Source organism: Schistocerca nitens, chromosome 2, assembly GCF_023898315.1.
Source record: "Schistocerca nitens isolate TAMUIC-IGC-003100 chromosome 2, iqSchNite1.1, whole genome shotgun sequence".
In the NCBI taxonomy this organism is placed as follows: Eukaryota; Metazoa; Arthropoda; class Insecta; order Orthoptera; family Acrididae; genus Schistocerca; species Schistocerca nitens.
In genome coordinates, this window is record NC_064615.1 from 660840242 (window position 1) to 660866715 (window position 26474).

Genomic DNA, 26474 nt, shown 5'->3' on the forward strand with positions numbered 1-26474 from the left:
TTTGAAGGCGGAGTGGTATTTGGAGCAAGACGCACGGAACAATACATTTCGTAAAACGTTACAGAGTGCAATACTTCTACATCCACAGTGTCAACTACGTGCTAAGAATTCCTGACTTCAGGAATTATCTCTCACCACGGACAACGCAGTGGCCGATGGCATTCAGTTAACGACAGAGAGTAGCAGCTTTAACGTCTAGTTGGCAGTGCTAACAGACGAGCAACATTGGGTGCAATAACCGTAGAGATCAATGTGGGACGAATGACCAACGTATCACGACCGTTCTGCGAAACTTGGCGTTAATGGGCTATCACAACAGACGACTGACGAGATTACCTTTGCTAACAACACGTCATCGCCTGCAGTGCATCTCCTGGGCTCATGAACATATAGACTGGACCCTAGACAGCTGTGAAGCCGTGGTCTAATCACGTATGTCCCGATTTCAGTTGGTAAGATCTGACGGTAGAGTCCTAGTGTCGCGCAGACCCCACGAAGCGATGGACGCAATTTGTCAACAAGGTTGTGTGCAAGCTGGTGGTGCCTCCACAATGGTGTGGGCTATGTTCACATCGAACAGACAGGGTCCTCTCCTACAACTGAACTGATCATTGAGTGGAAATGGTAATTTTCGGCTACTAGGAGACCATTTACAACCGTTCATGCACTTCACGTTCGCAAACAACGACGGAATTTTTATAGATGATTATACGCAACGTTACCGGACCACAGTTGTTCGTGATTTGTTTGAAGAACATTCTGGACAGTTCTAGAGAATGATTTGGCCACCCTTATCGCGCGACTTCAGTCCCATCGAACATTTATGGGAGATAATCGAGGGCCATTTTGTGCACAAAATCCGGAACGGGGAACGCTTTCGCAATCATGGACGGCTATAGAGTCAGCATGCTCAGTATTTCTGCAACGACTCCCGACGTCTTTTTGAATTCATGCCACGTCGAACTGCTGCACTAATCTGGGCGAAAAGAGGTCGGATACGATATTAGGAGGTATCACACTTTGTTACTTCAGTATATAGTTTCCACTCATTCCGTGTCTTCTGTTATCTATAACTTACATTCAGCGAATATCCGTGTCCCATTTACATTCTCGTGTTTTGTGTCTGCCTGCTACTCATCATAAATAAGTCTCTACTAATTTTACTTTATTACTGTTTTAGTATGTGTTGGTGCTTTTTAGTGAACGTAAATGTATCGTATTGTGTGACAAATGTAGAGGTTTCCGTAGGTTACTTAGTTTTGGAGAACCTTGCAGGGCTGTCGGTTGGTGTTTCACTGGGTTACTGTACGGGAGAAGCTAATAGAGAATTAGATGAGGCTCTCCCATGGAGCTGTAGTTTATGCAGTCGCGACAAGAGAATCTTGGAGCAGGGAAGAGAGATTTGCGTCTTCCAGGCATAATGGCGCATTTGACTTAAACAGGTTGAAGTGGGAAAGTTACAATGGGAGTTGGGGAAGGTGACAAATAATAAGCAAAATGAGAGAACCTAAGGCTGACGGCCTTGATGCAGTGGTAACACCGATTCCCGTCAGTTCTCCGAAGTTAAGGGCTGTCGGGCTGGGCTAGCACTTAACATGGGAGACATCCGGTCTGCCGAGCGCTGTTGGCAAGCGGGATGCACTCAGCCCTTGTGAGGCAAACTGAGGCGTTACTTGATTGAGAAGTAGCGGCTCCGGGCTCGGAAACTGACATACGGCTGGGAGGGCGGTGTGCTGACCACATGCCCCTCCATATTCGCATCCAGTGACTCCTATGGGCTGAGGATGACACGGCGGTCAGTCGGTGCCGTTGGGCCTTCATGGCCTTTTCGGGAGGAGAGAACCTCAGAAATCACATTTCCTATCCTGGTGAGCAATCCGTTGGCCTTGTTACCCGAAACAACAAAAGAGCCGCAACCAGCTTTTGAGCAAAGTAGACTGTAACAAACTCATAATAATAACTTCAGTGATAAGTTATTTGGAAAGGCAAATAGAGAGAAAAGTGTCCTGCTTCTCGGTAGCAGTCACGGGTTGGGTGTAGGAAAATTATTAAAGGAAAAGCTAGCTGCAGACTAACAGATCACAAACACCGTGACACCTGGTAGAAAGGTTAGTCAGGTAACAAACAACATAGGAGCGTCGTGCGGGGATTTCGATCCAGAGGACCGGGTACTCCTAATAGGAGAGTCAGGAAACAGCATATCGGGCTATCTGGCCACATATAGTACAATAATAAAGGTGACTTGCAACATAATAATGCACTAGTGTTGGGTTTGTGAATATTTTGTGGGTTAGCACATTTGTCAGTAAGTAAACAAATAGCTGACTATCTCGATTTTGACTGTTACAAAAGCCGTGCGGTTCTAGGCGCTACAGTCTGGAACCGAGCGACCGCTACGGTCACCGGTTCGAATCCTGCCTCCGGCATGGATGTGAGTGATGTACTTAGGTTAGTTAGGTTTAATTAGTTCTACGTTCTAGGCCACTGATGACCTCAGAAGTTAAGTCGCATAGTGCTCAGAGCCATTTGAACCATTTGAACTGTTACAAAGCCTTATACTTGTTCAGTACAGTTGCTGCAAACGGCAGATGGGGACACACAAATCATGCTCTCCACCTGAATAGAAGAGGGAACAATAGATGAGCTCAGCGTCTTGCAGAAAGTGAAAGGGGGCCCACAGGCACGCAAGACGAAATACCCATAAATACTGGAGACAGAGAGAGACAGCTTTCAGTTTAGGGTCAGATTATAAAAAGATAGTGTTGAAAGAAAAAAGGACAGACAATATTAAGAGTAATAGTTTCCAGAAAAACGAACTTTACTTGTATCTATAGGAGGTTGAAGAAAGAAAGAAAAGGTCCCCCTCTATGTCTGGGGATAGATGTTCTGTGCGTCTTTGAACCCCATTTAACCACAGGGATGGAAAAGTTAAATGTCAGCGATTATAGACGAGCATCATTTTCGTATAAGCATGGAAAGAGGAGAAGTTACAACATTGCAAGTGTTGGATACAACGTCAGAAATATTGAAACGGTTTCTGTGTAGAACAGAAATTAGAGGAATGTATTTATGAGCTGCTTGTGCAGAATACTTCTTTGGTAAATGTAGCACTCTACTGATCCCCTCTAGCAGACTTTCTGCTATTTATAAAAATTAAAATGCAGTATTGATCCGTTAAAGAAACTGTCACTAATTTGTTAAGATTTCAATGTAGATTTCTTGAAACACACAGACAAGAAAAATGAACTAAAATCATTATTTGGGTGTTTCAGTTTAATTTTAGTAGCTTGTTTTGTATCTAGTGTGCAGAGAGGTAGGTCGACACTGATTGGTAACATATTTATAGAGAGTGCTCAGTGTGATACAATTAATGAATAAGAAATTTTTAATGGACTACCTGATCATGATGCGCACTTAAAAGTATAAACTTTACAGCTGTAAGAAAGATTCATAGGAAGCAGTGAGGCTAATTAATCAGAACAGAATACAATATTTCGAGAGTAAGTTAAAATATATGGTATGGGTTTGGTATATACAGAAAGAAATGCTGATATCCAATTCAGTTTATTCCACAGTGATTTGTGTCAATATTTGAAAGCAGCTTTCCTAAAAAGTTAATTGAAAAATTAATTAAGAAACAAGTAAACAGTGGATAACGAGGGGAATTATTCATAAAGACTTATGTAGGAGGAAGAAGTAAATTTATTCAATCAGATTAAATCAAGGTCCGATGTTACATTCATACGGTAAAAAAACTGTAGCGTTATCAGAAAACTCATTATAATGTCCAGAAGTACTGACAAAAATAAACAAACCAAATAATAAGTTTATTACTATATGCGTTATTATCAAATGGGAGGCAGGACACCCAATCAGTGCACAGCATACCATAGCAACCAAACTATATGACAATATGGTGACTCCCAATTCATAAGGTGTGAGTGCTTTCAACAATCGCTATCTAAATGTAGCAGCAAAAATTGAATTCACAGGTTTACCTAAATTATTTATTAAACAGCTAACCAGTTTCAGTTGGTTATTTTCGTCATCAGACCAGCGGAGCATGAATTATATATCCTAAGACACAAACAGCGAGGTTTGTGCGTTTGCACATATAGTTCATACTCCACCCAGCGCCAACGCTCGGCACCAGAGGAGGTTAGTGTGATTTTATTTTTGTGTCATCAGTCTTCTCACTGATTTCACGTGGCCCGCCACGAATTCCTCTCCTCTGCCAGCCCCTTCGTCTCAGAGCAATACTTGCAGCCTACGCCCTCAATTACTTGCTGAATGTATTTCAATCTCTGTGAGCAGTGCTCCGGCTCGCGTTGGTGCTGTTTGTAGGTTTACGCCCTCTATTGGAGGCCAGACGGTATCGTTTACTTGGCATGGTTGCGATCGTTTGTCTTGTGCTCGTGTTGACTGGCGCGACTCGGTTTGATCTCACCCATCTTTGTTCACAGCAGGCCTCTGAACTAGGGGTTTGTTGGAGAGGTTCCCAGAGCTTCTCTGTCGCAGACTTTGGGTTACTAATGTTCTTGACTACCATATTCGCCTGTCTGACCAAATTCCTGTCAGGCAGTCCGATAGCGTCTAAGATGAAGATTCTAAGGGGAAAGAGCCCTAAATGCTTGAGCAGGGAGTTATTAGGCCTTCTACATCCGTTCACGCCTCCCCTACATTCCTTATCCCTAAGGATCAGGGCCGGGACTTTCGGCCTGTTCTTGACTACCGTCGCCTAAATAAGACGGTTGTCCTTGAATCGGTTCCTCTACCTGATCTGCAAAACTCTTTTTCTTGGTTTGCCGGGGCTAATTGGTTTACTGTGCTCGACCTGAATCAAGCCTATTATCAGATTCCCTTAGCCGAAGAATGTAAACACGTTACAGTAGTTTGTACCGATTGTTTGGGTTTAATATGGTCCGGTTTCGCTTGGCTACTGGCGCAGCTGTCCTTACTCGTTTGCTGGATAATATTCTTGGAGACTTGAAATTAATCTGTGTTTATAATTACCTGGACGATTTGGTAATTTATAGTCGTTCGTTTCAAAAGCATTTGGAACATATCCAGCAAGTTTTTGCTAGGTTGCAGGGGGCCGATTGGTTAAACCCAATAAGGTGACATTTGCCAGGCAGCAGGTATCCTTCTTAGGTCACTTAGTATCAGGCGAGAGTATTCGCCGCCCACTGATAAGCGAGGGATTGCCAAGTTCATAGGGATGACGAATTATTTAAGGCGTTTTGTCCCTAATTTTGCTCAGTTGGCGGCTCCTTTAAATGAACTGCACCGAAAAAGGGGTGCGTTTTGAGTGGGGACCTGCTCAAGAGGCAGCGTTTCAGCACATTAAGGCGGCTATAGCCAGTCCTCCGGTTCTCAGAGTGCCTGATTTTAACAAGAAATTTATTGTCCAAACCGACGCATCTGATGCGGGAATTTCGGCAGTCCTCCTCCAGGAGCTGGAGGGTCGAAGGCAGCCATTAGCATAAGCGTCTCTTCGGTTAACCAGAGCTGAGCTGAAATATTCTGTTTACGAATGTGAGACATTGGCCGTCTTGTTCGCGCTGGCTAAGCACCTGTTTTATCTCGAACATAGAGTATTTCAGCTAGAGACTGACAATCAAGCCGTATGCTGGTTGCTAGACAGGCCTCGTAAAACTGGCCGTATCGCGAGGTGGGCTGAATGCATTTCGGCGTTTCAGTTCGAGGTTAAGCACATTAGAGGCACTGAGAATGTGCTCGCGGACGTCCTCAGCAGTATGTTAACTGAACAACCATCTAGTGAGGACGCCCAAGAAGCTTGGGAAGGCAATCTTAGTTGTGTCGTGTTAGGCGGTATTCCTCATTTGTTTAGTGACGTCGCCGACCAGCAGTTCAGGATCCTACTTGGGGACCCGTTAAGAAACGGCTTTCGGCGGGGGAGCGTTTGGATGAATGCATTATCAGGAAAGGCATTTTGTGTAAAAGGGTGGGACGTACCAAGGAGATTAAGATCTCTCTACCAGGCACTCTAGCACGCCCCGTTTTCCATTATTTTCACAACTCGTTGATTAGAGGGCATTTAGAAACCTATAAGACCTTGAAGAAGATTAAGAAGCATTGACCGAGAAGTCAGAGAAACGGTTTCTCGGTGTCAGTTGTGTCGTGCGGCCAAACCGAATACCGCTATTCAACATGGGTTCCTTAGGTCTGAGCATGAATCTTGCCCCATGGACAACTCTATACCGAATATGTGGGGCCCTCTCGCACCAAAAGAGGCCATTGGTATGTTTTAGTTTATATTGACGTGTTTTCGAGGTTTACCTGTCTTCTTCCGAGTCACTCTCGAATGAAACGATAATTAAATCAAGACCCAACGCTGTCGACAGGTTCAGCCGAAGAAGCTAAAGAATAAATTAAAAATGCCATTCCACGAAACGTTACGCAACTAAAAGTTGTCATAGCATCCTTCAATGAAATTAATAGAATTACAAGAACTTTAAGAAGCCAAAGCTGGAATTTCAAGCAGAATTGTGAAGAGCTGCTTAGCGTAATAAGTAATGACCCCTGTGATAGTTGTAACGCTTAACTAGCACAAGGAATTTGTAATTGTTTACCCGTTTCAGAAAAAAATGGCATGAAAGACATCAGTAATTTTTTAACTGACATAAAATTTGCCGTTGACTAAAGAAACTGTTTATTTCACTATTGCAACTTGGACCTGAGATTCAATTTCGTGTGGTATTTCAAAAGTTAAAATAGTATAAAAAAGGAGCACAGAGTGTTCGTAAATACAGAGGTGTACAAAATTGCCATGGAGACTGGTGTTCATCGCAAAACTGTTACAATAATACATCTCTTACATTGTGCTTCAGCACTTGCCAGACTTTAAAGTCTTCTGACATGTATACATGTCATCGTCGAAAATATACTTTTTCATTGTAGATACACGCCTTTCAACTGCAGGAATACAGTAAAGGCAGATGAATATGAAGTTCTGTACTGCATGAAATTATGTAAATTACAAGAAATATTAAGAATGTTGACGTCATTTACGTAAATCGTTACAAACAGATGTTGTAGCACACTGTTTACATGTGAACTACGGCCGTTAGCGGGAAAATACATTCACAAGTCAAGACTGCATGTGCACTAATCAGATACATTACATTTCAACGATAGCAGTTTAAGATTCTTATAATAATATCTCTTTATATTAGTTGACAACATACAGCTTTCTAGTTGATGATATGCTCATAGGGCGCGAGGGGACAGGGTAGGATACTTTATTTCTAACTCAGTAGAGTAAAAATACGTATGTCATCTGTTATAAACGGCTCACACTGGCTTGAATACTCATGCAGAACAGGGAAACAGTAATCTTACATATTACGCTGTTTGTGTGTACATCTAGACTGTTGGGGAAAAAAAGGTGCCAAATGCGCACCTACAATACAACTAACAGTGCAGCAAAACCAATTTGGATAATACAGGACAAGACGCAACGTCGTAAGTAGTGGATAAGTCATCATACCATGCCTAAAAGCACATAATAATAACTTCCAAAGCGATTAAAATGCTTTTGATGAAAGTCTGGCACGTGCTGAGGCAAAATGTAAGTGATGTATTGCTGTTACCAATTTTTGTAATGTACAACTATCTACATCACATGTTTGCGTTGTTCTGTATGTGGGAGTACACTCTGTTACATTTTAATATTATTTTATCTTTTGTGGTATCATTAGGAAATGGCGCAAAGGCCAAAGTTCCAGTAATGAAATAATATGAATTTTATAGTCAACGGCGATATGTCGACCTCAAGAAAAATTCTACATGATTGTGAACTCCGACCATGACAACATAAATAAATGTCGTCAAATTTCCTTACTGACCTCTATTTTCCTAAATATTCGAAAAAGTAAGGCATTTAAGAGCATTTCCACATTTAAATAGAAACAATATACTTAGCATATCTCAAAATGGATTCCACAAGGTTTGCTCAGCTAGAATGGTATTTATACATTCTCCTGCCAAATATTAATGTAAATTTTAATATAAATATCGCTAGCTTATACTTCTCGTGATCTTTCCTACGCGTTTTATTGTCGACATGATGTTACACTCTTATAAATTCTTAAATTTTATGGAATTAATTGTGTTAGGCACCACTATTTTGCTTCATCCTTAACGAAAAGAACGCATATAAAGTTGTGCTAAATACGTCAAACAATATTGTCAAGGGAAAACTATTAGTAAATTGGGAAATATGACAAAGAACTTACCACGGGTTCAGTTTTTGGTTAGCTCTCCCTCCTTGTCTAATTGGAATATTTTACACTTAACATTCAGCAATCTGAATCAATACATTTTACAGGGGATACTAGTGGTATAATGAAGCCAGTTAGAGAAAAAGTGACAACAAAGATTGTTAACGATGTTTTTCAAAGAATTATGAAATGATTTTCGGGAAATGGAATCTATTTTAACATTGAGACAACACAATATATTTCAGTCTAAACACGAAATGGAATCATACCAACAACTGATTTAGCGCATGAACAGGAGGCAGTAAACAGCGAACAACAAACAAATTTTTCGATGTACATACTGAAGATGACTTGGACTGCATATTACCGAGCTTCTTAAATAATTAAGTTCAGTTACTTTGCTCTTCGTATACCGGTAACTGCTAGTCTTGGAGACAAATGATTAATCCTCCTGACGTACGCTGCATATTTCCACTCAATAAGGTCTTATGGAAATTTTTTCTGGTTTAACTCATCGCTTAGAAAGAAGTACTGAATGAAAAAAAAAATCGGTTGTTTTCATGTATTCCTATGTAGTTCTTCAAGAAGTCAGACATTTCATCTTGACTACTCAATGAAATTCTTCATAAACAAACCATCACGGCAGAAGAAGAATAGTGACATCAACACTACTAGCACTATAGGAAAAAATAGTCCATTACTGAAACTGTCACTTACTCAGAAGGGAGTACAATATTCAGCAACAAATTGTTTGATTATGTGCCCCATGACACAAAATGTCTGCCAGCCTGTAAAGCAACTCTTATATCTAAACTAAAATCCCTCTAAACTAAATTCCCTCTAATCCATGGAAGAATTTCTATTTAAAAACAGGTGGCCTGTAAATAAAAAAATAAGAAATAAGCTAGCTTATAAGTACAGCTGCATGAGTAGGACTAAAAAAATAACATTTTCGTCAATGTTAACACTGAAAATGTTTATATATCCTGCATCATTTTCATACAAGAATCGTCCAAATAATGAATGGGACATGTAAACAACTAACAAACTTGCTATCTTCATGCCGCTGCCGTGAGAATCTACCGAAAGTTTTCGAAACCACTGTGAAACCACGAGTAGGCGAAATGATGTTAGACGTCCACGATTCATCATAGAACATGGAGGTCTAGGATTTGTCGACTGTGTGTAGTAGGATAGATGGTGATCTGTGACTGATCTGGCTGCCAGTACAACAATGTCGGAGCACAGTGTTCGGTGCACAGTGTGGAGTAACTGTTTCGGAGAACACTGTTGTGCGTACAGTGTTGAACGTGGGATTCCACAGAGGACGATTTCTTCGTAACCCCATGGTGACCTAACCATATCGTCAATATCAACTGCAGTGGGCACAGGGCCATTAGTATCGGACGGTGCATCAATGGAGACGCGTCGTCTCGTCGGACGAACCTCAATTTTTGTTACGACAGGTGGACGACCGTGTCATGCTAAGGCGTTATTGAAGCGAATTGTTGTTTGAAACGTACAATTCTCCATGTGTGCAGACTGGTGGACGCAGTATTACGCTGTGTGCGGGAGATTCAAATGGGCTACCGCCAGACCTATGGTAGCGGACCATCTATACCCCTCCATGTTTGGTGACTTCCCCGACGGCAAGTCCATGTTACAACCGAACGACTGTCAGTGACACCGGGTCATAAGCGTACTGCAGTGGTTTGAGGAGTATGAAAGAACACTCAAATTGCTGTTCTGGTCACAAATTTCGCCTGAATGTAACCCAATGAAACACATGTATAACGCTGTCTGGCGCCCCTACGAAAACCGGTTGGTAACAAACGGGAATTGGGTTAGCTGTGAGTAGGCATCTGGTGCCACATACTTCAACAAACTTGTAAATGACATGTCGAATCCATGCCATGCGGAATCACTGCTGTGTTGCGTTCCAAAGTGAACCAACACTCCGTTAATAGATGGTCAGTGTGTTTCGGCTCCAACGCATATCGGCGTTTGACCACACATTATATTTAAGTTCCTCACGTAAACATCTTCTAGCTATGGTTTGAAATATGTTAGCGTCAATGTGGGTTAAGGATTGTGTAACGGCACTGTATTTGCCTCATAAATAAACTTGTTTTCAACAGGACACCAGTTTCAACACCAGAGATCTGAGCATAACGTTATTATTGTGGTAGCTTCAATTTTCTTCCTATCATATTGCACCTAGCTCGGATCATTTAAATAACGGTTTGAAGAAGGAGGAAATTGGCCGACGATTTGTCGATACCGGAATCATTATGCGTAGAATGTGACAGACTAGGACGCAGATGGTCACGAACGTGACAGGAAATCGACTTTGACTACGTGAAAGCAGATACCCTGTTATTTGTCTGTGGTAGGGACAACGGCTGACAATCCTAATGAAGCTAAAATGTTTTCGATGGTACTGAGTTACACTGAGGCAGTATTTTTTGAAAGAATGCACCTACATCTGACTCTTTATGTGTTTCCTGTCGACAATCTAAATTTCGGCTTTACGGCCATTTTCAAGTACAAGGTCTTACACCATTAACGTATTTTCTTGTGCACTGTGGAGGACACATTTTTTTCACCCCTTTATCGACTACAACGTTCTTAGACCATTGTTTCATTTTGCTGTGAACTGTCTAATTGTCATCCTGCCTAGTACAGAACAAAATTGTGTTAATGGTCTAAGAACATTGTTGACGTTAATGACGTGAAGTAATGTCATCATGCACAGTACACAGCAAAATAAGTTGACGGTCTATATGGATTGTACTCGGCAATGTTGTGAAAGCCGAAATGTAGATTGCACACAGAATACATATACAAAAGTATACCATCAAATGGTGGTGTATTCTTTCAAAAAAACCTTATGAAGCCGTTGTATAAGTATTTGAATTCTGCCTCTCCAAAATAAGTCTTAACGACTACGATTATGTGTTTCGACATTTTCGCATTTCGTACCATTTTCTGTAGTGAGTGATTTTGTAGTGTCATATGCTCGTCAAATATTGTTTCATTCTGTGTTCCTTGCATCGAGTTTCGAAAGCGCATTCAGTATGGCGTATTTAGTAGCTGTGGCAATGAATGCAATCAATTGTCTGTAAACACCTGGACTTCACTTGTGCCCTCTACAAACACGGCTGCTCTATTTTATGTGCAGCAACTACAAAAAGTGATTCAAATGGCTCTGAGCTCTATGGCATTTCACATCTGAGGTCATCAGTCCCCTAGAACTCAGAACTACTTAAACCTAATAAACCTAAGGACATCACACACATCCATGCCCGACGCAGGATTCGAACCTACGGTCGCGCGGATCCAGAATGAAGCGCATAGAACCGCTCGGCCACATCGGCCGGCACAGCAACAGCACTCGATAGATAGTCACCAAGATGTGAGTCAAGTGATTTTAAGACGTGATACTTTTGTTGAAAGGTACATGTCTATTTTTTTACTTTTATCTTTATTTCGCATTTTTTTAAATTTCTGTATGTATTTTGTAATTACTACAAGCTGCGTTTTTTTAGTGTGGATAGTAAGTCGACACCGGAAAAAGCTTGTGAGCCTCTCCAGCGCCATCAGCTGTCAATAAGAAAGTGTCTTTGTGTGTCTTCGTGCTGCTGCCCCTGGTAGCTGAGTGGTCAGCGCGACGTTATGACGCCCGGGTTCGATTCCCGCCTGGATCAGAGATTTTCTCCGCTAAAGGAGTGGGTGCTTTGTTGCCCTTATCATCATCACTTCATCCCCATCGACACGCAAGTCGCCGAAGTGGCGTCAACTCGAAAAGACTTGCACCAGGTGAACGGTCTACCCGACGGGAGGCACTAGCCCCACGGCATTTCCATTTTCGTGCTGCTATTTCAGAATGTAAAATTTCATTGATACTTATTTGGTTCATCAGTACTACTTTGAGCAGATCTTACTTGTAGCCGTATCGTTGGCTCTCTACAGTGTTTTCGACCATCGACTTGACGTCGATCCTGCTAACCACACCGAACTACGTCTGTGACAGCGAATTGCCTATTTTGCGGTAGGTCACGGCACAGAAGACTGCATTATAATTCCGCTACATGTGAGGTAGTGTTGCCCTGATGGGAATGGCAACGATATCTTACGTTCCCCTTCCTGCCGACCTCTAGCCTACATTAGGAGCGCACTGCTGCACCCACTGACCGGCCATCTGTCAGTGTTAGGGAAGGCGCGGGCCGGGCAGGTATCGATGCGTGGCCCCGGGCGTCAGACCCCGGGCGCCGCGGCGAGGTGTGAAAGCTTTGCCATGTAGCCAGCTGCCGGCGAGGCGCGCCGGCGAGATATTCACGTCTGGCGGCGGCAGCTGCGGCCAACGGCTCGATAAATAGCGACAAGCGCCCAGGGACGCTGTAATGGCCACGTCTCGTCCCGCCAAGCCGCCACAGCAGGCGGGCAGCGTAACGCGTCACACCCAAGGAATGGCCTAACGCTGGCTGTTGCCTTTCAAAGCAGCGGACGTGTCAGATACCCGACGATCAGTCTGCGCCCAATTTTATATGTGTTCTACAGCTTCCTCATATAGGCAATAACTGCCACTGGGGCATATGCCACTTTGATGAGATACCACCAGGCAGAAATCTGAACCCAGAAAACTGTTTTAGCTATCAATTGCACTGCCAGGCAAACATACGTCTTTATACGTATTTATTTTCGAGAACATTTAGTTTTAAATCATCACATGTATGTAACATGACTTAACTGAACTCCTTGAGGGTACAAAAAGTTGGAAAAGACAAACAGGATTACAGACACGAAAAACTACAGCACTGGTCATGTAGATTTTCTTTATTACTGCTTATCGATTTGTAATATTGTTGGATTTCAGATACTTTGCATATGAGATATTTGTCATAAAAGAAAAGGACAGCCAACCAGCTGTAGTTCGTAAAAATGCTAAGCATCATAGCGCGAGAATAAAGAGTCGAAAACTTTTTTTTGCAATGTGCGCCTATACCACGATGCGCAGCCAGCGTTTAAATACTCTAAATAAACACAATTACACGCTGGGCCCAGATATTTAAAATCATTGCGGCAGCGCTTGATAGGAAGAAGCTGCGAAACAGAAGAAAGAACAATCTATCTTTTGTTAAGAAGTATTCTAGAGACTTCATTATCCCTAGTACTTTTGGTCGCCGACATGTTAAGACGTACTACATAGAACTGCTACAAGTTGCATTTTTATTTTGTGTAAAAACTATGTGAAACGACGAACAAACATTTCGGTAACTCGGGTGAGGATACAATGAACTTACGCACACGCAAGGACATTTAATTTTAAGAAGGAACGGACTGACAAAGCAGCGATTATTAGACTGTGCCATGTAAAAAAGAGATATCAGATGTAAGTCATGCATTTATTGTCTATTTGTCAATGTCTAGAAGTTTAATGGCAATTTGTTCAAAATATATTAATATTCTACGATGTAGTAATTTTCTTATTCTTCCCTTTCACTAACCAAAACTGATGTTCAAATTGTATATGAGCTTTCTTACAGGTTCGCTCTTTATCGCTGTGTCTCGATTGTATTTGGGAGACCACTAATGTGTTCAACTTCCGATCTGTTAATCTTTCTCTTACGAAATTCCACTAATTTCTTTTAATTTCCATTTTTATATTCAAATAAGTCCCTTAGGTATTTTCATCGAAGATTTTGATTGCGTGAGGGCAATCCGGGTCAAAAGATCAATTAAGCAAACCCTTTCGCGTAATCAATCCGTATATCTCCTGGACATAATCGAGATCCGACGCATCGGTGATCAATTAATAATCTCCCTCGCTTTTTAAGTCGTACTAAAAACCGGCCACACAGGATAGCCGTAAGTATGCAATCTAGCGTTAGGTTGCATTTCGTCAGTAAACGCTACCAACGAACAATTACAGCATCACTATTATTATTTACTACTATTTCGCATACAGATTAAGCAAGTTCCTAATGCAAGAGATTTTAATCACAGAATGATCATCTTCAGTGCTAAAATAAAATGTAAACACACAAAGTCAGACCGAAACGATAAACATACGAACAAATGTGTCAGATTGCAACATAGAACATTGAGTATTAAAGGGTAAAATACAATGACGCATAAACAGCCACAGCACCATGAGAGAGTTGTGCGACATAAACGAAAGAGGTTAGGTGAGTTTCTATGTCTGAAAGGTGATATCTGCTCAAATTTCGCACCAGTCGCAGAAGACTGGCGCTAGTAGCGCCACTATGAGCATACAACTCAGGTTTTGCTTCAAATGCATGCAGGAACGATCTTATGCGTTAGTTGCCTTTGAGATTCGACGTGGTGAGTTGATGTTAGTCCAGAATGCCTTTAAGGCGACAAAGACGCCACTATCAGAACATCACTGAGTATGAGAGAAGTCTTGTAGTATGGCTACGAGAAGCTGGATGTTTCTTCTGGAATATTCCAGGAAGATTGGCAGTAATGTAGCCACTGTACATGATTGCTGGCAGCATGCTCACGAGAACCTATGGCTGCAAGGTGCCCTGGCTCCAGACGGCTACGTCGCATTACAGAGAGGGAAGACTATCATATTCGGAGTATGGCTCTGGCGCATCGTGCTGGATCTGCACCAACAATCTGAGCAGTAGTTGGCACTACAGAGACACAACGCTCAAAAATTGGTTACTTCCAGGACAGCTCCGTGAGAATCGCCCTGTACCCTGCATTCCACTGACCCCGAACCGCCACCATTTGCGGCTTCAAGGGTTGTCAAGGGAAAGCTCAACTGAGGACAGGGTGGAGGTCTGTTGTGTTTTCTGATGAAAGCTGGTTCTGCCTCGGTGCCACTGATGGCCGTGTGTTGGTACAAGGAGGCCTGTTGAAAGCCTGCCACCATGCTGTTCGCGTGCTAGACACACTGGACCTGCACTTGGAGTTATGGTTCAAATGGCTCTGAGCACTACAGGACTCGACTTCTTAGGTCATCAGTCCCCTAGAACTTAGAACTACGTAAACCTAACTACCCTAAGGACATCACACACATCCATGCCCGAGGCGAGATTCGAACCTGCGACCGTAGCGGTCGCGCGGTTCCAGACTGTAGAGCCTAGAACCGCTCGGCCATTTCTGGGGTACAACTTCATATGACAGCAGGAACCCTCTAGTCTGTATCCCACGCATCCTGAATGCAAATTTGTACGTTATTTCGGTGATTCGACCTGTTGTGCTACCAGTCACGAACTATTGCCTTGGCCTGTCAGGTGGTCAGGCGTACTTGGTACATCATCGAGCGACAACTTCAGCGTCATACACAAACAGCATTTACGGCCCCTGTAATGGCCGCTCAAGTGCATTAGGCATGGAACTCTATCCCAAAAACTGATATATGGCACTTGTAGAATACAATGCATGCACTTTTTCATGCTTGTATTCATCATTGTGGTGGTCACATCATTTAAAAATGTCAACTAGCAGGTAAGATTCAAACAGCCAGCTGTTTACAAAAATCTTCGAAGCCAAGCTCCATGTTTGCGGTGGACGTCATCAGCGTCCTGTTTATTGAATGCATTTACGATAAACAGCGTTTGTTTGGATAATAGAAGCAAATTGGTTCTACAGAGACTTATATTGCATAAAACACAGAATCAGACAACAAAAAATATATTGCTATAAAAACGTACTGCGTGATAATATGAACGCCACTAGAGCTAATTAGGTTGTTAAATGGAATAGCAAGCAACGTCGAATTGCTTATCTACCAATAGAATTATCTTTTTTAGAAACATGTGTTACTGAAATCATAATATAATCAATAAAAATGTGGCGAACATTAAGAATACATACATTTCTTTTTGAAATATCTTGAACACTTAGAACTGAAAGCCAAAATAAGATCATAAAGCTGTGCCCTCTGGCGTGTCAAATCAAACTTCACTGTCATATTATAAATTATTTACCCGACAGTGTGAAAAAATTACAAATGCAAGACTTTCTATTCTTTACATAAACTAATGTGTATATTTCGGACAGACTGTTTTAAAAATACACTCCTGGAAATTGAAATAAGAACACCGTGAATTCATTGTCCCAGGAAGGGGAAACTTTATTGACACATTCCTGGGGTCAGATACATCACATGATTACACTGACAGAACCACAAGCACATAGACACAGGCAACAGAGCATGCACAATGTCGGCACTAGTACAGTGTATATCCACCTTTCGCAGCAATGCAGGCTGCTATTCTCCCATGGAGACGATCGTAGAGATGCTGGATGTAGTCCTGTGGAACGGCTTGCCATGCCATTTCCACCTGGAGCCTCAGTTGGACCAGCGTTCGTGCTGGACGTGCAGACCGCGTGAGACGACGCTTCATCCAGTCCCAAACATGCTCAATGGGGGACAGATCCGGAGATCTTGCTGGCCAGGGTAGTTGACTTACACCTTCTGGAGCACGTTGGGTGGCACGGTATACATGCGGACGTGCATTGTCCTGTTGGAACAGCAAGTTCCCTTGCCGGTCTAGGAATGGTAGAACGATGGGTTCGATGACGGTTTGGATGTACCGTGCACTATTCAGTGTCCCCTCGACGATCACCAGTGGTGTACGGCCAGTGTAGGAGATCGCTCCCCACACCATGATGCCGGGTGTTGGCCCTGTGTGCCTCGGTCGTATGCAGTCCTGATTGTGGCGCTCACCTGCACGGCGCCAAACACGCATACGACCATCATTGGCACCAAGGCAGAAGCGACTCTCATCGCTGAAGACGACACGTCTCCATTCGTCCCTCCATTCACGACTGTCGCGACACCACTGGAGGCGGGCTGCACGATGTTGGGGCGTGAGCGGAAGACGGCCTAACGGTGTGCGGGACCGTAGCCCAGCTTCATGGAGACGGTTGCGAATGGTCCTCGCCGATACCCCAGGAGCAACAGTGTCCCTAATTTGCTGGGAAGTGGCGGTGCGGTCCCCTACGGCACTGCGTAGGATCCTACGGTCTTGGCGTGCATCCGTGCGTCGCTGCGGTCCTGTCCCAGGTCGACGAGCACGTGCACCTTCCGCCGACCACTGGCGACAACATCGATGTACTGTGGAGACCTCACGCCCCACGTGTTGAGCAATTCGGCGGTACGTCCACCCGGCCTCCCGCATGCCCACTATACGCCCTCGCTCAAAGTCCGTTAACTGCACATACGGTTCACGTCCACGCTGTCGCGGCATGCTACCAGTGTTAAAGACTGCGATGGAGCTCCGTATGCCACGGCAAACTGGTTGACACTGACGGCGGCGGTGCACAAATGCTGCGCAGCTAGCGCCATTCGACGGCCAACACCGCGGTTCCTGGTGTGTCCGCTGTGCCGTGCGTGTGATCATTGCTTGTACAGCCCTCTCGCAGTGTCCGGAGCAAGTATGGTGGGTCTGACACACCGGTGTCAATGTGTTATTTTTTCCATTTCCAGGAGTGTATTTATATGCAGCTGCTGACCACTATATGTATTGATACTGTGTTCTTTACATGACGTGCATATCAACTTTTTTACTAACAAATCTACGTAATTAAAAATACGATAAAATAGTTTCATATTAGGAATCGTTAGCAGCAGCTAAGAGGATCAAGCTAACAAAAGACATGTGTACAGGTAAACTGTACGGAAAAAATTATCAAATTGTGAGCAACTATCGTGGCACTCTATAAGCCTTTACTCAAAGACTTTTTAACAGCATCCTTCGGCTAGTACCGGGCGAGGTGACGCAATCGTTAGCACACTGGACTCGCATTCGGGAGGACGACGTTCCAAACCTGCGTCCGGCCATCCAGATGCAGATTTTGCCTGACTTCTCCAAATCGCTCCAGGCAAATGCCGCGCTGATTCCTTCGAAAGGGCTCGGCCGATTTCTTTCCTCATTATTGACGCGATCAGTGCTTGTGCTTGTGTCTACGGGACGTTTAGCCCAATATTTCTCACTTCCTTTATATTCTACTGTTTATTCTGTCGTCGAGATTTCTTCTGCGTGTGTACCCGTTAACCGTGACAACTTATTACCTTCACAGTTACTGTCTCCTTTGCTGCTGTTCCACCGTCGTCGTTGCCATCGATATTGCTGCTCCAGCATCGACTTCATCACCCATCCATCAACTGGTACTTCATTGGCGTCATGTCTTCAACAAACACCATTTTTTACATCTGCCCTCCCAGACCCTTATACCTTTCACTTGGAGTACTCCCACCTTATTTCAGGCCTAATGCCTTCTATCTGTTCAGGCATACTACACTCATTAGCGCCCTCTTCAGATTCAGCACAAGGACCAGCATCATCAAGTACAGCACCAGCTTCTGAAATGCCATCACCACACGTAGATTCAGTGGCGTCATCACCATCAATGCAGGTGTATTTTTCTGCAACAAGTTTCTGGATTGTGGTGCATCTTCATCCAAACCCCTCATCTGTTATCTCTAGTTATGCCCACCGCTCCCTCCATACATAAACCACCAGGAAGGCTTATAAAAGTCTCAGCACTGATGCTACTCCCTCCCTTGATACAAAGAAAACATCTAAACAAATGGAAAGCTCAGACTTGATAGACCGCCAGGACCTCCCATCAGGGACTATGGTTACAGAACTTCATACCATCCTGACTCTTACTTCCACAAACCTAAAACACTCCTCCTTGAAATCAGAACATACATCCCTTCCTTATCCATCACTCAGATCATCAAAACAAAAGCTTCTGTCCTCATCAAATCCCCTGATCCTGAATGATACACCAAGCTACTCTAGAAGAACTCCCGTGTCATTTTCAGTACCTGTGCAAGCCTGTCACCCTCTCCCACAACCACCTGGACCAATCAGCCACAGCTGGCCGGGGTGGCCAAGCGGTTCTAGACGCTTCAGTCTGGAACCGCGCGACCGCTACGGTCGCAGGTTCGAATCCTGCCTCGGGCATGGATGTGTGTGATGTCCTTAGGTTAGTTAGGTTTAAGTAGTTCTAAGTTCTAGGGGACTGATGACCTCAGATGTTGAGTCCCATAGTGCTCAGAGCCATTTGAACCATTTGAACCAAACAGCCACAACGTCCTCACCGTCCTCTCACCATCACTGCTGTGGTCAAAGATATTGACCCTGAGACCGCAATGAGTGAAATGGAGTTTGAGCTCAACTACCATCCTGACTTCAAAGTTTGGAAGGCACTCTGTACTTTGGACAATACCGGCCAACCTTCAAAGTCCGCATCTTCACTGAATCCCCATCTACAGTCGACCACCTTGTCCTCTGTGGGGCTTAGTATACCAAAAGCAACACACCAATGAGACATCCAAACCCCGTCCTCAATCCAACGACTGCCAAACATGCCTGATATATATAACCACTACACCATCGGCTGCAGAGCCCTTCCACCTGTCCCCATTGTAAATCTGTCCAATATCTTAAGCAATGTCATAAGAATTCCTACTCATGTGGTACCTGTAATCTGCCCCACCTGGCTTATCTTCCTAGTGCAAAGTTCAATCCAAACCAATCAAATTTGAGCTGTCAGTTCCATCAGATCTGCAGCCAACTCCCTCAAACTTCAACCCCAATAACTCCCTCCACCCACCTCCCACAGCTGAAGGTTTTATCCTTTTTATGATCATAGTTTCTTATAACAACCTTCCCTTCCAAAGACCCCAGAGCCTACACCAGAGTTCCTTTGTGCCCGCTTTGTTTTCGACCTCAACACAAGGTCCACTCTCTTTTCACCTATCTCGATGCCCTAGTTTAAACTCCATCCAGCTACCCATCCACCACCCCTTCTTTCCCTTAATCGAGCTGCAACAGCAGTACAATATCCTGTTCCACAATATATGCTCCTTTTAAGCCCCCAAACACCTCCTCAACCACACCCTCTCCCATCTCCCACACTAATGCTTTCATCTTGAATGGTGCCTTTCTCCAACATAACATTATCTACACTTCGCTGTACATCTTCCACCTAGCAGATACTCATAGTCCAAGTTGTTATTATTGGCCACCACAAGAATCTCACTGTTCTGCCATAGCCCCTCTACAAGGCTCTGATTGAACATCTAATTCTCACTCTCTTCCTCCAAATCATAACTGTTATCTGTGACTCTGGAAGGAGTTGAAGTTTGTGATGTCTGAAGATGGGCCTCAGACGGGATTTTGTGTCCTGTATATTATATCTGACCACATCATCCCATTCCATATGACTTCCTCACCCACATAGACCATAAGTTTTCAACATATATTATTGCCACTAACCTTAACAGTACCATGCTGAGCTCCAGCAGTGGCATAGATTTACTGACTCCCTTCATGTCACACAGTCCTTCTCTCACTTCATACCCAACCTGAAAATTCCACTACTGATGTTATCCTCAACTCTCCTAACTTCCTTGGGTGCATTACTGTGGCAGTCCTTGACCCTTCAAAAGTGACCATCTCCAAGTACTGCTCACCATCCCCTACTCCACAAACACTACCCGCCCTCACACTCCTCCTGCCCCTCCCAAACACCTCCAGGACTACGTGTGTACCAACTGGAATACCAACAGCGAATTCAATCTTACCCAACTTGTAAGCCATTCCTTATCTTCCAACTCCCCAGTGACATCAGCCATGCTTCCCCAATCCTACAGGAGACCTGGTCAAACGCCATAACTCACCACATTCCGACGAAATCCATCTAGCCACATCATCACACACTCCCACCATGTGCTCTCCTATTCCTCCATGAGTCCCATCGCTTAACCAGTCTTTCTTGCAGACCCATGACTGAGACGCACGTATATGCCACTGACAACTGTGACACATCCGAAACTTGCTGAATGCAAAAATATCAAACATGCACCAACCTCAACGCCACACTGCCCTTAAACTGTTGCACGTACTGAAAGGTATTTCAACGTCTTGCTGGCAATAGCCCTACCAACTCCTACCCCCCTCATGTACAATAATCACGTTCTCTCCGACAACCTAAGCAAAACCAAACACTTTGCATCCTATCTATTTGACCCTTCACCATCCCAGACGGCCTCCACCTTGGTTACCAAATGGCTCAAATGGCTCTGAGCACTATGGGACTTAACATCTATGGTCATCAGTCCCCTAGAACTTAGAACTACTTAAACCTAACTAACCTAAGGACATCACACAACACCCAGTCATCACGAGGCAGAGAAAATCCCTGACCCCGCCGGGAATCGAACCCGGGAACCCGGGCGCGGGAAGCGAGAACGCTACCGCACGACCACGAGCTGCGGACCCTTGGTTACCACTGGTGCCCGATGGTCTGTGAGCGTAGGGCAATAACTCCCTCCAAACCCCATTTCTAGTTTCCAGTACCTCGAAGACAAGCCACAGACAGAACTCAAACACCTATAAAACATATTCAACAGATACATTATAACAAACGCAACACTGCTCCCAGTAACGACTGCGTAACCTACAGAAATCTGGAAGGATGACCCTTCTCCTTCCTAGAAATGATAGCCATCCTTTATAACATAATCCTTCGCACAGGTTTCTACCCTGAGACGAAGAAAACCTTTCGAATCCTCCTCGTTCTCAAACCTAATAAACCTGCCACTGACAGCTCCTTCTACCATCTCATCAGCCTCACCTCTCCGTTTAGAACGGTTTCAGAGTCCACCCCGTTCCACTGTATCCATAAACACCTATAATAACACCTACCTGTTCCTGTCCACGAGTGTGATTGCTGTCCCAGTATCTCCCCCGATGACCAACTCCTATCCCATCAAATTAACAACCCCAAAACCACTGTTTTTGTATCCCTTGATCTCGGAAAAGCGTAATACTCTGTATGGCACTCCTGCCACCTCTTTAAGCTTCAGACCTAAGCAGTTCTCATACACTATGTTCGTCTCACCACACCCTTTCTCTCTAACCATTCGCCTTATGTCACCATCAACAACATCGATTTCCTTATATTCTGTCCTAGTGCAGTGTGCCCCAAGGTGTCGTCCTCTCTCTTCTCTGTTCGTCTTCTAAGCCGCTTATATTCCATAACCCCTTCTCCCTGTTCGTTTCCTGCAGTACGCTATTGACACTGCTTTCTTCGCACTTCATCCTACCCCCTCAAACCGCAACGGTCCCCCCAGGTTTATCTCAATCAGTTCACCTCCTGGTGCAACCAGTCGTTTTTCAAAATCAACCCTACCATAACCCAGGCAATAATTATAGGCCGAATAACCTGCAACTTTCGTCTACACGACCTTTACCTTATCATTTACGACCGTTCTATCCGGTTAACTAACACACTTAAACACCTCAGACTAACACTTGATCGCCGACTAGCTTCGAAGTCCCAAACCATTCAACAGAAAGCCGACAATAACCTGAAATTTATAACACCAACGCCATGGTTAAGTGTAGGCCGACGGCCTCTGCGTTTCCGTGGTGAGAGGCAATGCCTGAAATTTGGTATTCCCGGAACATTCTTCACACTGTGGATCTCGCAATATTGAATTTTCTAACGATTTTCGAAACGAAATGTCCCATGCATCTAGCTGCAACTACCATTCCACGTTCACAGGTTGTTAATTCTCGTCGCATGACCATAATCTTTGGACATCTTTTCACATGAATCACCTAATTGCAAATGACAGTTCCGCTATTGCACTCCCATTTTACACTTTGTGTAAGTGATACTACTGCCATAAGTACACGTGCATATCATCATCGCATCAGTTTGACATTTCAGTGTATACTGAGTCATGAATGTCAGGTTTGCGATTGCAATCGGCGTTTGAATTGCGCACGGTACGCGCCATGGATCCCGGACGCGGAGTCTCAGGGCTAGGCTATGCCGGGTGCGACTGCTACCAGCTAGCAGGGCTCGCTGTGCTGCGTGGGTGTCCATTGGCACCCGAGCGGTAAGGCCGCATGAGATGTGGCGTCAGTTCCTCCACTACTGTGAACAAAGAGATTTTATATGTAGTTTATGTTTGTGCACCAAGAGCGAAAAACGTAGGAAGTGTATCGAAGGAAAAAAGTCAATTTAGGAAGGGGAGTAACACTATTCCTCCAATTTGGAGATATAAATTTTAATAAATATATGTAAAATGATATAGTAGCGAGACGTTTGTTAGAACTGTAATCCAGCAAATCTTTAATATCTTTTGTACTAGTTGTTGTGTAAAGGAGATTGAGCACTGAAACTGCAGCTCCCGGTGATGAGCTTCCATTGAAATACTCACATCCATTGTCACCCATTTAATTAAACGGTGAGACGCAATTGAAATGAAACTTATCAGAAAATCGATATATAGTCTGATGCAAGACAGATACCCATCGTTAAGGCAGTATGCATTGACGAATTTTGATACACACAGTATGTAACATCTTATATTCTCTTAATTGTTTATAAATTTGCTTAGTTTCGCTAGTAACTTGAAAATTGTTACAGTTATCTTAATTCTGAATAGTGCTATGGAAACAGAAGTAAAGATCCGACAGGATAGTAGTGCCAAATCGATAAATGTTGTAATATTCGATGGCATAGAAAGTATGAAATGATTTTAAACCAAGCAACGACGATTGCAAATGTTGACCCAACACTGTGAGCGAAAACGTTAACTCAAAATTAAATTTTAGATATCAGTTTTGATCAGCATTTAAGCGCGCAACTAATGACATGACCAGATTTCAAATATAATCTATGTATCAAAAGCTAAAAATTTGGCTATTGTAGCTACAGACACATTAAGTGACGTATAAGCAGTTTTTTAGGTGGAGGGGTGATCCGAAGATAAACTAGGCGGCCGCCGTCTTGTACTAGGACAATACTCTGACCTATTTCATTTAGACAACATCTGTGCTCACCGGTGTGTCGTTTCTGACAGTAGCAACACTTAAAATTATTATGCGTGGGTTTGGAGTGGACTGAGAGTAATTCTAAACTGTGCAGGACTTTTTGTGTGAAGTGATCTGGGACTCTGATCTTGTGCACTGAGGCTGGACTTTACCTCAATTTGACACTAAGAGACTTCTGCTACTATTAATCGGCACTTCGAAGATATCAATGAGTGTCAGTTAGACTCTTGTTAGGTGCCAGTTAGCTTCAGATAAAGTTTAGTTTTGAACGCAGTCTGTGTCTTCCAGCTGTTGTTTCAGTTTATTTGTGTTAGGTACTGAGCTCTGTAACCACAATATTCGCGGCTCAAATCATTTTCTTTAAATCCCTTAACAGCGCAGTGCTTGCACCGGCCTGATAATCATGTGTGAACGTACCCTCACAATGAACTTTGGTTTGTTAATATTTAAATATTGTTGTTGTGACTTGTTGTTTAATGTGATTTGCATCTATCTATATCCCAGGTACTATTTCTCTTAAATTGATTATATCAGGTGTGAAGTTACTTATTTATTAGCCGGCCGAAGTGGCCGTGCGGTTAAAGGCGCTGCAGTCTGGAACCGCAAGACCGCTACGGTCGCAGGTTCGAATCCTGCCTCGGGCATGGATGTTTGTGATGTCCTTAGGTTAGTTAGGTTTAACTAGTTCTAAGTTCTAGGGGACTAATAACCTCAGCAGTTGAGTCCCATAGTGCTCAGAGCCATTTGAACCATTTTGAACTTATTTATTTTTAAAGCGCGCTTAGCAGGAAATGAAACGAAATATTCCCGTATAGACAACGATAGCAGTCATCGTTGTTCTCGTTTCGTCATTTAAATTTCAGCTCTGTTATGACTCAGAAGATGGCACTGAACCCTCACTGTTTTCTAACCAAGTGCTTCCAACGAGCCCCCAACCCTCACTGTTTCCCAACTGATTTCTCACTGATCGACAAACAGTGATCGGTTGTTCATTGATCGATAGTTCCTAGTCATTCTCATTTTCCTTTCTGTTGCTCCCACTTATTAGTTTTGTTCATTTTCCTAAATCTGTTCTTCAGGTTCCAAAATTTACTCTCATATCATCTTTGTCGTCGGTCGGCTCAGTTTGCAGTCTCATCCAATGAACAATCAACTCTGGGTAGCGACACGTACCAGTCATTTTGCAGAGTCCCAGATTTCCGATCCTGCGGCGGCTATCATGAACCTGGAAAGTCCTGCATTGTTCTCATACTGTCTCGTGTAGCAGCACTTTGCAACGTAAGCTTCAGGTTACCTAGCGGCTTGCATGCCAGATTTTCTTGGGAATATAGCTGAGGATTCCTTCAAGTCCATCTCTGCATTCCTGAGTTGTCAAGAAGACTGCAATATCTCAACAAAGAGAGCGCTGGTTTCTCAGTGGAATGCGTGTCGCCGACGCTATGATTCTCGAGGCTGTGCACCCTTGCTCTAGTGTCAGTAATGTTATCAAAGGGACAACACTTCTCAGCGAAGCAGATACTTCATTTAAAAAATACCTTTCGATCAGCTATAGTCTTTGGGAAAATGTCATTACAAGGGGGTGGATAAAGACCTGTAAATACCAGATGCACAGTTTTTTACGATGCCTAACCCGGTGCAGGCAAACCGATGCCATTAAAATAGCTACCAGTCATTTCTGAATGTACAAATACATGTCCTGTATGGTTTCCAAGGAACTCTTATTTCATTTGTACTGCTAAATAATGACAAGTTTAGGTAATGATAGTGAAGATGGATACCAGTCACGCTCCATTCCGTCCAACGTAGACCGCAAAGGCTCAATAATATTGAGATCTTTTGACTATGGTGGCCACGAGAGACGTAACAATTCATCCTCCTGCTCACAAAATCAGTTATGGACAATGTGAGCTACGTGAACAACGTCCCAATCTTCTTGGAATACAGCATCACCATTGGAGAACAAACATTCTACCATGGAATGGACCTTATCAGCCAAAATGGCCACATAAACCTTTCAAAGTAACCAATGGTTCCATGGAATACCACGATATGGCTGCCCGAAATATCGCCGAACTCTCACCATGTTCTTCTCTTGGAGCGTCAACTCTGGCAGACGTTGAAAACATGGTGAAACGCGTGTCCGCAGCTCGTGGTCGTGCGGTAGCGTTCTCGCTTCCCACGCCCGGGTTCCTGGGTTCGATTCCCGGCGGGGTCAGGGATTTTCTCTGCCTCGTGATGACTGGGTGTTGTGTGATGTCCTTAGGTTAGTTAGATTTAAGTAGTTCTACGCTCTAGGGGACTGATGACCATAGATGTTAAGTCCCATAGTGCTCAGAGCCATTGGAAGTGTGAAACGTGACTCATCCGACAAAATGGGAGCCCTCCATTG